We start from the raw sequence: 11,015 nt of genomic DNA on the forward strand, positions 1-11,015 counted from the left end.
AGTATTTGATTAATGCCCTTCTTCTCCCCCAGAACCTACCCCAGGTAAACAATTACTACCACTAGGAATAGTAATTTTGCTTTGCACAAATAATTACTTAAACAAGAAAAGGCATGAAGATTTGTTATGAACAGTTTTTTTTGTAAGCATATAGAGATTATTACCTCCTACACATTTTCTTTAAACATAGTTAAACTTATTTAGCCTAATCAGTTTGGGGATTGTTGCTTTTTCCTCTTTAACTTGCCAGATAAATCAGCAATATTTATTTTAAGAGACAGTTTAAGGAGCTCCATCATTCCCAATCTGTCAGAGTTTTACAAATAAATCTCAGTTGAATGTCTATCATTGTTTCCAATCTGGTCAAGGAAAAAGAAGAAAAAGTATACAATTCATCAGAATAATTAGTTGACTGGAGTTGAATAATTCTAAGAATAAACATTTGACCCCCTGGCACCTCATAAACGCCCTGGAGTGAGAAGGATTATAAATTAATGTACAAGATGTAAAAGGGTCCAGATACACACTTAACATTATTGCAAGCATGTGGGACACATTTAGATAAGTTAAAACCAAGTGTGGATTTTGCGTTTGGCCATCTTTCATCAGTGGCTTACTGAAGCTTTATTCCTTTGGTGTGAGGCTAGGGGGTGCAGAGAAGTGGGTAGGAAGAATGGAATAGCAGCAACAGTGCCCCCTGCTGCCCAATGGCCACTTCCCCTCATGGAAACTTGAGGTTTCAGGAATTTTTAGAGACATGGCACCCCAGGGAATAATGAAACTCCTCCTAAGGGAGTCAGGAAGGAAAGAACTAACACATACAAAGGTTTTACAGCATTGCAAGCATTGTTCTATCATTTAATAATATGAAGCTCATTGCAAATTTAGGAAAGAATATGATGCATTTCATAGATGAAGAAACTGAGGATCAAGAATATAGGATAAACTTTACAAATTTCATAGCTAGAAGTGGAGTAGTCCAGACTGTGGATCAGGTATGCCTGGCTCCAAAGCCTGTGCTGCTTGTACTGCAGCACACTGCCCATAGCTGGAGGCCAAGGACATAGCTCAGACTCCTCAAGTATGGTGACCATCCTGATTTGCCTGAGACTGAAAGAGTTTTAGGGACACAGGATTTTTAGTGGTAAAACCTCCCTGTTTTGTCCAGGACAAGCTGGGACAAATTGACCGATATAGCTGGAATTCAACGGAATAAGGCAGGCTGGAAGGGTTTATTTGGAAAAGGAGGCAGGCTGCCTCGTTCTCTGTCCTGTCCTGCTCTGAGGCAGCCACAGGTGAACAATCTCTGTCCTGCTTATTTTATGCTGTGACACATCCTGGGGCATTGTCAAAGAAGTTCACATCTCTGCCACTTATGATTTCTTCAATTCCTGTCCCAAATCATCAAAGTCAGCAGGAATTTAGTTAACCAAATCATCCACTTGAGTGGAGGAGAAAGAGCAGAAACTGGCATCACAGAAACATGAGTTTTGAGAGGATTGAATGAGGCCAGAAAATGGGAGTGAGTAACAGAACTGACATTTGTGGAATGCTTATTAACGTACAGGGCACTGAGCCACATACCTATGCACAACTTCTCACACATTCGTGCACATTGTCTCTCCTATTGCAACCCTAAATGATAAAAGGTAGTTATAATGAACTCAAATTACAGATTTACAAAAGAAAAATAAGCTCAGAAAGAGGCTAAATAACTTGTCTAAATTCACACAGCTAGAAAAAAAATGGAACTCAAAATTTGTTTCAGCCCAAAGTTGTGACACTTTCTCTACTATATCGTAGTGTCTGACTGTGATATTGTGATATAATAAGAAATATGTATCTGGTCTTTGTCCTGGTTCCTGGCTCAGAGTCCCTAAAACCCTTGTAATTTCCTGAGTGATAGGGGTGATAGGAGCATCATTTGTTATGATATTTGCCCTTTATCCCCAGTTCCTGACAGGAGCTTCTAAGACCCTTGGAATCTCTGGAATGACAACAGTGTCTTTTTGTATGCTAATGATGTGATTGGTGGCTGGGGTCCCCTAGATACCTTCAGGATGGGGGCTGCTCACCAGGAAGACCAAGGCATGATAAGAGAATTAGAACTTTCAGCTCCCACCCCCACCTCTGGGGAGGGGAGAGGGACTGGAGATTGAGTTAATCACCAATAGCCAATGATTTAACCATGCACAAGTAATGAAACCTCCATGAAAACAAAGTACAGGGCTCTACGAGCTTCCAGGTTAGTGAACACACTGACATGCTGGGAGGCTAGCAGGCTCTGAGAGGGTATATGGAAGCTCTGTGTCCCTTTTCCCCGTAGTCTGTCCTATGCCTCTCTTCCATTTGGCTGTTCCTGAGTTGTATCTTTTATAATAAACCAGTACATGTAAGTAAAGTGTTTTCCTGAGTTCTGTGAGCTATTCTAGCAAATTATTGAACACGAGGAGGAGATTGTGGGAATCTACAATATATTGCCAGTAGGTCAGAAATGTGGGAGGCTCTGGACTTGCAATTGGTGTCTGAAGTGGGGACAGTCTTGTGGGACTAAGCCCTTACTTGTGGGGCTTGACATGAATTCCAAGTGGTTAGTGTCCAAATTGGATTGAATTGTTGGATACCCAACTGGTGTCCAGAGAGTTGGACAACTGACTGGTGGTGTGGAAAAAATCCACATTTGGTGTCAGAAGTGAGTAGAAGCATTCACTGTACTGACAAGTCATAGTGTTTCATAAATATTCAATTCCCCTTCCCATGAAGTTCCTAAGGACTTGAATTTATTAATTTCAGTGTCCTCCATATGCTTTAAAAATTATAAAAAGATTAAGGATGAGCTTGCTGTTAAGAAAAAATGTATATAAAAAGAAAAACCTTAGACAAATTAAATTTAGCAGAGTTGAATTGGGTAAAGAACAATTTGCAAATCGGGCAGCCCCAGAACCAGAATAGGTTCAGAGACTCCATCACTGGTGCATGGTCGAAGAAGATTTATGGATGGAAAAAGGAAAGTGATGTACAGAAAAGAGTGAGGTACAGAAACAACCAGATTGGTTACAGCTCAGTGTTGCGTTATTTGAACATAGTTTGAACAGTTGGCTGACTTTGATTGGCTGAAACTCAGTGATTGGCACAAGGGTAGGTTGCAGTCTGTTTGCACATCCAGTTAGGTTACAGTTCACTATGTACGGAGAAACCTTTAGGCCAAACTTAAAATATGGAAGGAGGCAGCTTTAGGCTAAATCTAACAAAATAAAATAACATGCCAAAAACACTATTCTCCAAACTTGTATGGTGAATATAGAGATTCATTATGGGAGAATGAAGTCATCTGATTAAGTTCACTCTGAGAAAATAATTCAGGCAACTACTCCGGTTCATTTTTATAGGTAAGAGAGTTGGTCACTACCTCCTGATTACTGGATAGAACACTGTTCCATGAAATGATACATAAACAAAGTAAGCAGTGTTCTTACAATCCTGTCAGAAGTATTTCCTATACAGTCAAAAAAAAAAAAAAAAAGGCAATTTACCAGTCCAGATTACATACAAATGAATGTCTGGCAAACACAAGGGAGGTGAATTAAGCAAAGAAAGTTTTCTGGCAGATATACTTTGTAATTGATTGTGTAAGATGACATGGATTTGTACAGGAAAGCAGGGGTGGGGGGGTGGGGGGGCACACACAAAAACATGGACAACAGGAATAAGGACATCTTGCATGAATATATTATATATTTGTGTAACTGTAGTAAAGAAAGTATCAATGGGCCATGGACCTAAGTATTTATGGCTGAAAATCAAATACCCTACATGCAAATTAAAATTTTGTGAGAAGGAAGTGAGTCAAAATAATGTAGAGATCAAAGAGTATCTCCCAGATACCTGAACAAATAGGGGTTCTGTTGCTAAAAAGGAATGGGCAGTTGGCTTTTGAATAGACAACAGTGTCTGCCACTCTATATTCATGAAATTGAAAGAACATCTATCTTGTATGCTTATTGTAGGATTACAGATGTTTATAGCAACTGGCAAAGAGTAGATACCAAGTAAGTGTTTGTTATTGTTTTATCTAAGTACTCTATGCTTTAGAGCTTTTGAAAATTATGTTTGGGGACAATGTGGGATATTAGCTCTGCTTTGGAATACATTTAAAATGTGCCTGGCACATAATAGGCACTTAATAAAAATCTGTTGAATGGATGAATAAAGGAATACATTTTCACTCTTTTCTCTTTAACAAACAAAAGAAACAAAAGTCTCTGGCCTTCTGGAAAGGAAAGGTCTACTTAACTCATCAATCGAAGTTTGCAGAAAGAACACAGTAAAAGTATGATGACGATTTCAAGAGAGAAATATTGCCCAACATCATGTAACCACCAAGGAAATAATAATGGTAGTTGTGTGCTCTGTAATGGTGAAATATTCTTATAGGCTACTTTCAGTTATTACTGACTTTATGGCTGAGTTTTAGTAAAGTTATTTGCTATGGTTTGGATATTTGACCTCTCCAAACCTCATGTTGAAATTTGATACCAAATGTTGGAGGTGGGGCCTAATGGGAGGCACTATGGGGGTGGGTGGCTCCTGAATGAGGGGGTGCAGTCCTCACAACAGCAAGTGAGTTCCATGAGTTCCTGAAAAAGCCTGTTGTTTAAAAGAACCCAGCATCTTCCTCCCCTCTATCTTGCCTTGTGATTTCTGGCCATCTCCTCTTGCCTTCCACCGTGAATGGAAGCAGCTTGAGGCCCTCACTAGAAGCAGATGTTGGTGCCATGCTTCCTGTACAGCCTGCAGGACCATAAGCCAAATAAACCTGTTTTCTGTATAAATTACCTAGGTATTCCTTTATAACAACACTAATGAACTAAAACATTATTGAACTAAGAAGTGTCTAAGAAAAGTTTTACCCTGACGATTTCGATTGTTTTCTTTAACTTGTACAAATACATTGTTTGGAACAATATTTTAAGACCAAATGTAGTGGCTCATTCCTATAATCCCAGCACTTTGGGAAGCCAAGGAGGGCAGATCACTTGAGTCCAGGAGTTTGAGACCAGCCTAGGCAACACAGTGAGACCCTTGTCTCTATAAACAATTTTTTAAAATTAGCTGGGTATGGTGGCACGTGCATGTAGTCCCAGCTACTTGGGAGGCTGAGTTGAGAGGATCACTCAAGCCTTGGGAGGTTGAGGCTGCACTGAGCCATGATCATGTCACTGCACTCCAGCCTGGGTGACAGAGTAGACCCTGTCTCAAAAAAGAAAAAAAAAAAAAAAAAAAAAAAAAAAAATATATATATATATATATATATATATATATATGTATTTTAGTGGTACAGTGTAGGGTCCAGCCCTACAGGGCCTGTGGGTTTTTCTCTTCGTGTGCAGAGACAAGAAATCGTAGAAATAAAGACACAAGACAAAGAGATAGAAGAAAAGACAGCTGGGCCCGGGGACCACTACCACCAAGGCACAGAACCAGTAGTGGCCCCGAATGCCTGGCCATGCTGTTATTTATTGTATACGAGGCAAGAGGGCAGGGTAAGAAGTGTGAGTCGTCTCCAATGATGGGTAAGGTCGTGTGAGTCATGTGTCCACCAGACAGGGGCCCTTCCCTATTTGGCAGCTGAGGCAGAGAGAGAGGGGACAGTTTATGTCATTATTTCTTCTGTGTATTTCTCAGAGAGATCAAAGACTCCAATACTTTCACTATTTCTGCTACTGCTATCTAGAAGGTGGAGCCAGGTGTTCAGGGTGGAACATGAAGGTGGACCAGGAGCATGACCGCTGAAGCACAGCATCACAGGGAGATGCTTAGGCCTCCAGATGGCTGTGGGTGGGCCTGACTGATGTCAGGCCTTCCACAAGAGGTGGTGGAGCAGAGTCTTCTCTAACTCCCTCGGGGAAAGGGAAACTCCCTTTCCTGGTCTGCTAAGTAATGGGCGCCTTCCCAGGCACTGGCACTACCACTAGACCAAGGAGCCCTCTAGTGGCCCTGTCCGGGTGTAACAGAGGGCTCACACTCTTGTCTTCTGGTCACTTCTCACCGTGTCCCTTCAGCTCCTATCTCTGTATGGCCTGGTTCTTTCTAGGTTATAATTGTAGAACAAAGATTATTGTAATATTGGAATAAATAGTAATGCTACAAACTAATGATTAATAATATTCATATATAATCATATCTATAATCTATTTCTAGTATAACTATTCTTATTCTATATATTTTCTTTATTATATTGGAACAGCTTGTGCCTTCGGTCTCTTGCCTTGGCACCTGGGTGGCTTGCCGCCCACAGTACAGAACAAGTATCCCATAGAAATGAGATCAATTTGATATAACCTCTGCTTTCATAAAGTGGACAGTGACCTCTGATATATGTTAGGAAAACATCCAAGTTGTACCTTTAGGAAATGGAGGCCTAAGGGTTCAGTAAATGTAGCTGCTGTTATTATTACTCTAGCCCTCTTTACTCCTTATTTTCTCTAAACTCCATTTCTGAAGAGTCCAGCATTTCCCAAAATATGCTCCATGAAAGACTACACCTATGAATAGATATGTCTATGAATAGAAATGTGAATAGGTGTGATATAAAAAAGGGGTTCTGGGCCGGGTGCAGTGGCTCATGACTATAATCCCAGAACTTTGGGAGGCCGAGGCATGAGGATTGCCTGAGCTTAGGAGTTCCCAACCAGCCTGGGCAACATGGTGAACCCCATCTATACTAAAATACAAAAAATTACCCAGGCATGGTTGCCTGTGCCTGTAGTCCTAGCTACTCGGAAGGCTGAGGCAGGAGAACTGCCTGAACCCAGGAGGCAGAGGTTGCAGTAAGCCGAGATTGCACCACCGCACTCTGGCCTGAGTGACAGAGTGAGACTCCATCTCAAAAAAAAAAAAAAAAAAAAGGGGTTGGGGAGTGCTTCTGGCCGGGCGCAGTGGCTCATGCCTGTAATTCCAGCACTTTGGGAGGCCAAGGCCAATGGATCACCTGAGGTCAGGAGTTCGAGACCAGCCTGGCCAACATGGTGAAACTCCATCTCTACTAAAAATACAAAAATCAGACAGGTGCCATGGCACACACCTGTAGTCCCAGCTACTCAGGAGGATGAGGCAGGAGAATTGCTTGAACCTGGGAGGCAGAGGACACAGTGAGCTGAGATCAAGCCACTGCACTCCAGCCTGGGCGACAGAGTGAGACTCCATCTCAAAAAATAAAAAATAAATAAAATAAAAATAAAAAAGGGGTTCTCAAATCCAGGAAAATCAGGAAACCCTAAATTAACAAAGCCAGAGGTTTTTTTTGCTAAACAACTTCTCACTCTTCAATGTGTTTATGTGTCCTGTGAATCTCCAACAGCAAGCTCTGACACAGCGTTTCTCAACCTTTTGTTCATTATAGGCCATCCCTCCCCCAGAGATTTAGACATTTTTACTAATCATCCTTTCCCTCCTTCCCACTCTCCCCCAAAATTAAATACTAAGGAATAAAATTTTACTGGGGGGACCACAAACCATTGTCCTAAGGTTCTTTGCCCCCTAAGAACCATTTCACCCCCTTGGGTATGATACCACCTCAGTTGAGAAGCATGCCCTAGTGTGAAATGCTTCTTGTATTAGTCTGCTCTCACATTGCTATAAAGAAATACCTGAGGCTGGGCACAGTAGTTCATACCTGTAATCCCAGTGCTTTGGGAGGCCGAGGTGGGTGGATCACTTGAGGTCAGGAGTTTGAGACCAGCCTGGCCAACATGGTGAAACCCGTTCCTACTAAAAATACAAAAATTAGCTGGGTGTCGTGGCAGGCACCTGTAATCCAAGCTATGCAGGAGACTGAGGCAGGAGAATCGCTTGAACCTGGGAGGTGGAGATTGCAGTGAGCCAAGATCATTCCATTGCACTCCAGCCTGGGCAACATGAGTGAGACTCTGTCTCAAAAAACAGAAACAAAAACAAAAAACCTGAGACTGGGTAATTTATAAAGAAAAAAAGGTTAATTGGCTCACAGTTCCACAGGCTGTACAGGAAGCATAGCAGCATCTGCTTCTGCAGAGGCCTCAGGAAACTTACAATTATGGTGACAGGCAAGGGGGAAGAAGGAATATTTTACATGGCCAGAGCAGGAGGAAGAAGAGAGAGTGGGGAAGTGCTACACACTTAAACAATCAGATCTCACGATAACTCACAATAACTCCGGAAGGCGGAGATTGCAGTGAGCCAAGATCACTCCATTGCACTCCAGCCTGGGTGACACGAGTGAGACTCTGTCTCAAAAAAAAGAATAAAAAAGAAAAAGAAATACCTGAGACTGGGTAATTTATAAAGAAAAGAAGTTTAATTGGCTCACAGTTCCACAGGCTGTACAGCAAGCATAGCAGCATCTGCTTCTTCAGAGGCCTCAGGAAACTTACAATTATGGTGACAGGCAAAGGGGAAGCAGGAATATTTTACAGGGCCAGAGCAGGAGGAAGAAGAGTGGGGAACTGCTACACACTTAAACAATCAGATCTCATGATAACTCACTCACTATCACGAGACCAGCACCGAGGGGATGGTGCTAACTCATTCATGAGAACTCTGCCCCCCGATTCAGTCACCTTCCACCAGGCCTCCAATACTGAGATTACAATGCGACATGAGATTTGGTGGGGACACAGATCCAAAGCACATCACTTCTCAAACTCATTTGACCGCAGACCTTTCAAGTGGACCAGTGTTCCCAGGAACATACTGTGAGAAGCCCTAATTTAGTTAGTATGGGATATTTTAACACTTCATTGTTCTCTTGTGACTCAAGGACAGACTTCTCTTTAATACGTAAATTCCTGGTAGAAGACGATTACAAGGAGAGGAGTTTTAAAAAAGGTTTGTTGATTGAGAAAACCTGTATCTGCCTCTGTTCTCCCCTCTAGCCATCATCCCTAGTTTGGGGTGAGAATTTTATACCAGTCAACTTTTTAAAAAAATTATGGTATAATATACATAAAGTGTATAATGTACTCATCTTAAGTGTACAGCTTGATAAATTTTCACAGGTGAATACTGAAGGAAACCAGAATCTGTCACATGTCACATCAAAACATGCCTCTTTGACATAATTTTTTTTTTTTTTTTTTTTTTTTTTTTTAGCTAAAGGCAACTAGGAAGCAGATGTAGGGAGTTCTCTGCCTTCTTTCTGTCTGACTAAAAGCAGGACAGAGAATTATAAAGACAAAAGGTCTTTCTATCCACCCTGCTTTCCCGCCTAAAGACAGGATGTAAATTCTTCTTTACAACCTTTATCAGCTTAGAGACAGTGCCAGAGGAATCTGAGCAGACTTTACTCCATTAGCTTCCCCATAAATTTACCTTCCTACATTTTCCCACCTGTAGGAGCCTGGGACTGCTTTTGTCATTACGTTTCTAAAATGTATCATGCTATATTAGACATGCTATATAAGCCAGACTCTTAAGCTACTGCTTAGAGTTACTTTTCTCCCACATTATGTGCACTGTATGTGTTAATAAACTTGCTTGTTTTTCTCTTGTTAATCTTTTGTTGCAGGAGTCTGTCCCAACTATGAACTTATGAGGGTTGAGGGAATATTATTTTTTATTCTCTTTAATACACCCAGTTCTGGATATAAGTACTAAATTATTGATCAGAAAATCCATCATGCCCTGGACCTGGTCAAGTGCCACATGCAGGTGGATCAGAAAACCTTAACAAAAATTTTTGACTTCCCATGATCCACATACTGTGGTGTGTAGTTTTCAAACTTTAGTGAAGAATCCACCTAGGAGTGTATTAAAATCACTTCTACTCACAGAGATTCTCATTCAGACGGTCTAGAGTGTGAGCTGAGATGTTTAATAAGGCACTCCAGGTGATTCTGATGCAGGTGGTCTGTGGATCACACTTGTGAGAAAGATAGGCCCGTCCTACAGGATAAAAGTCAAAGTCCTGAACAAGACATTAAGGCCTTCCTTAATTTGACCCAATTTTATTTTTCCAGACTCAGCCCTTCCTGATTTCCATCATACTGAATTAATCCCCTCTGCTCAGTAGGAAATGCACTTAGGTTTGTTTCCTTTAACCTGAAATTGCCCTTCTAGTCTTTTTCACGTGGCAAACTCCTACTTATCCTTCAAGACCCAGCTACACTGTCACTTCCTCAGGGAAATCTTCTGAACCTCATCAGGCAAAATGAGTTGCTCCTTCCTTGTTCATCTAGAACTTTATTCAAATTCTGTTATAGGCTGGGCACAGTGGCTCATGCCTATAATCCCAACACTTTGGGAGGCCAAGGCAGGCAGATCGCTTGAGGTCAGGAGTTCAAGACCAGCCTGACCAACATGGTGAAACCTCATCTCTACTAAAAGTACAGGAGGCAGAGGTTGTAGTGAGCCGAGATCGTGCCACTGCACTCCAGTCTGGGTGACAGAGTGAGATTCTGTCTCAAAAACCAAACAAATTCTGTTATAATACTTATCAAAATCCTGATTTTTTTTCTTTTAAAACAAAATCTTATTTAGAAGTAAGCAGGAGTATGTCTGGTTCTTAGCTGAACCCGTAGCCCTGCACAGGGCCCAGCACAAAGTGGGTAAATGAATGGATGATGTATGCTACTGATTTATACCTGGGGTCACTTAGTTCTCATTTTTTGGGCCAGTGAAACTGTAAGCTTCCCAAAAGACGAGGGTTTTTGACTCACTTTCGTATTCTCCAAAATCAGTAGTCAATGAAAAGAAAATACCTGATAAGTGAAAATAATCAGCACCCCTCCTAAATTCAGTGAGTGTCCCCATGCTTCCTAGGCTCCCACTACAACCGTTGTTGGGAGACAGGAGTAGTGTGTGAGCTGGGGGAAACTGTCACCTACCTACCAGGTGAGATCGTTATGTAAGGCCGGAAGCCACTGGCTCTCTCTGCCCATTCGCACCATGGAACGCCACTGCCATGGAGATGACCATTCCTCTAAACCGGCGTAGTTGGGTGAGGACTCCAGAAAGGCCTCTCAGGAAGGCAACAGTGC

At 41.7% G+C, this 11,015-nt stretch overlaps 1 protein-coding gene across 3 annotated transcripts in view; it reads right to left on the reverse strand.

Moving 5' to 3' along the window:
* The window catches only part of LOC105495085 (DMRT like family B with proline rich C-terminal 1), a 28,354-nt gene extending 17,355 nt beyond the window's left edge, over positions 1 to 10,999 (reverse strand). For 2 of the 3 annotated variants that reach the window (XM_071092745.1, XM_011764267.3), the window contains exon 1: positions 10,863 to 10,999. The gene's annotated coding sequence lies outside the window, so the exon portion shown is untranslated. The remainder of the gene's footprint in view (positions 1 to 10,862) is intronic. The other variant, XM_011764266.3, reaches the window with a different exon arrangement.
* Positions 11,000 to 11,015: the final 16 nt, after the last annotated feature.

Source organism: Macaca nemestrina, chromosome 1 (assembly GCF_043159975.1).
Source record: "Macaca nemestrina isolate mMacNem1 chromosome 1, mMacNem.hap1, whole genome shotgun sequence".
NCBI classification, from domain to species: domain Eukaryota; kingdom Metazoa; phylum Chordata; class Mammalia; order Primates; family Cercopithecidae; genus Macaca; species Macaca nemestrina.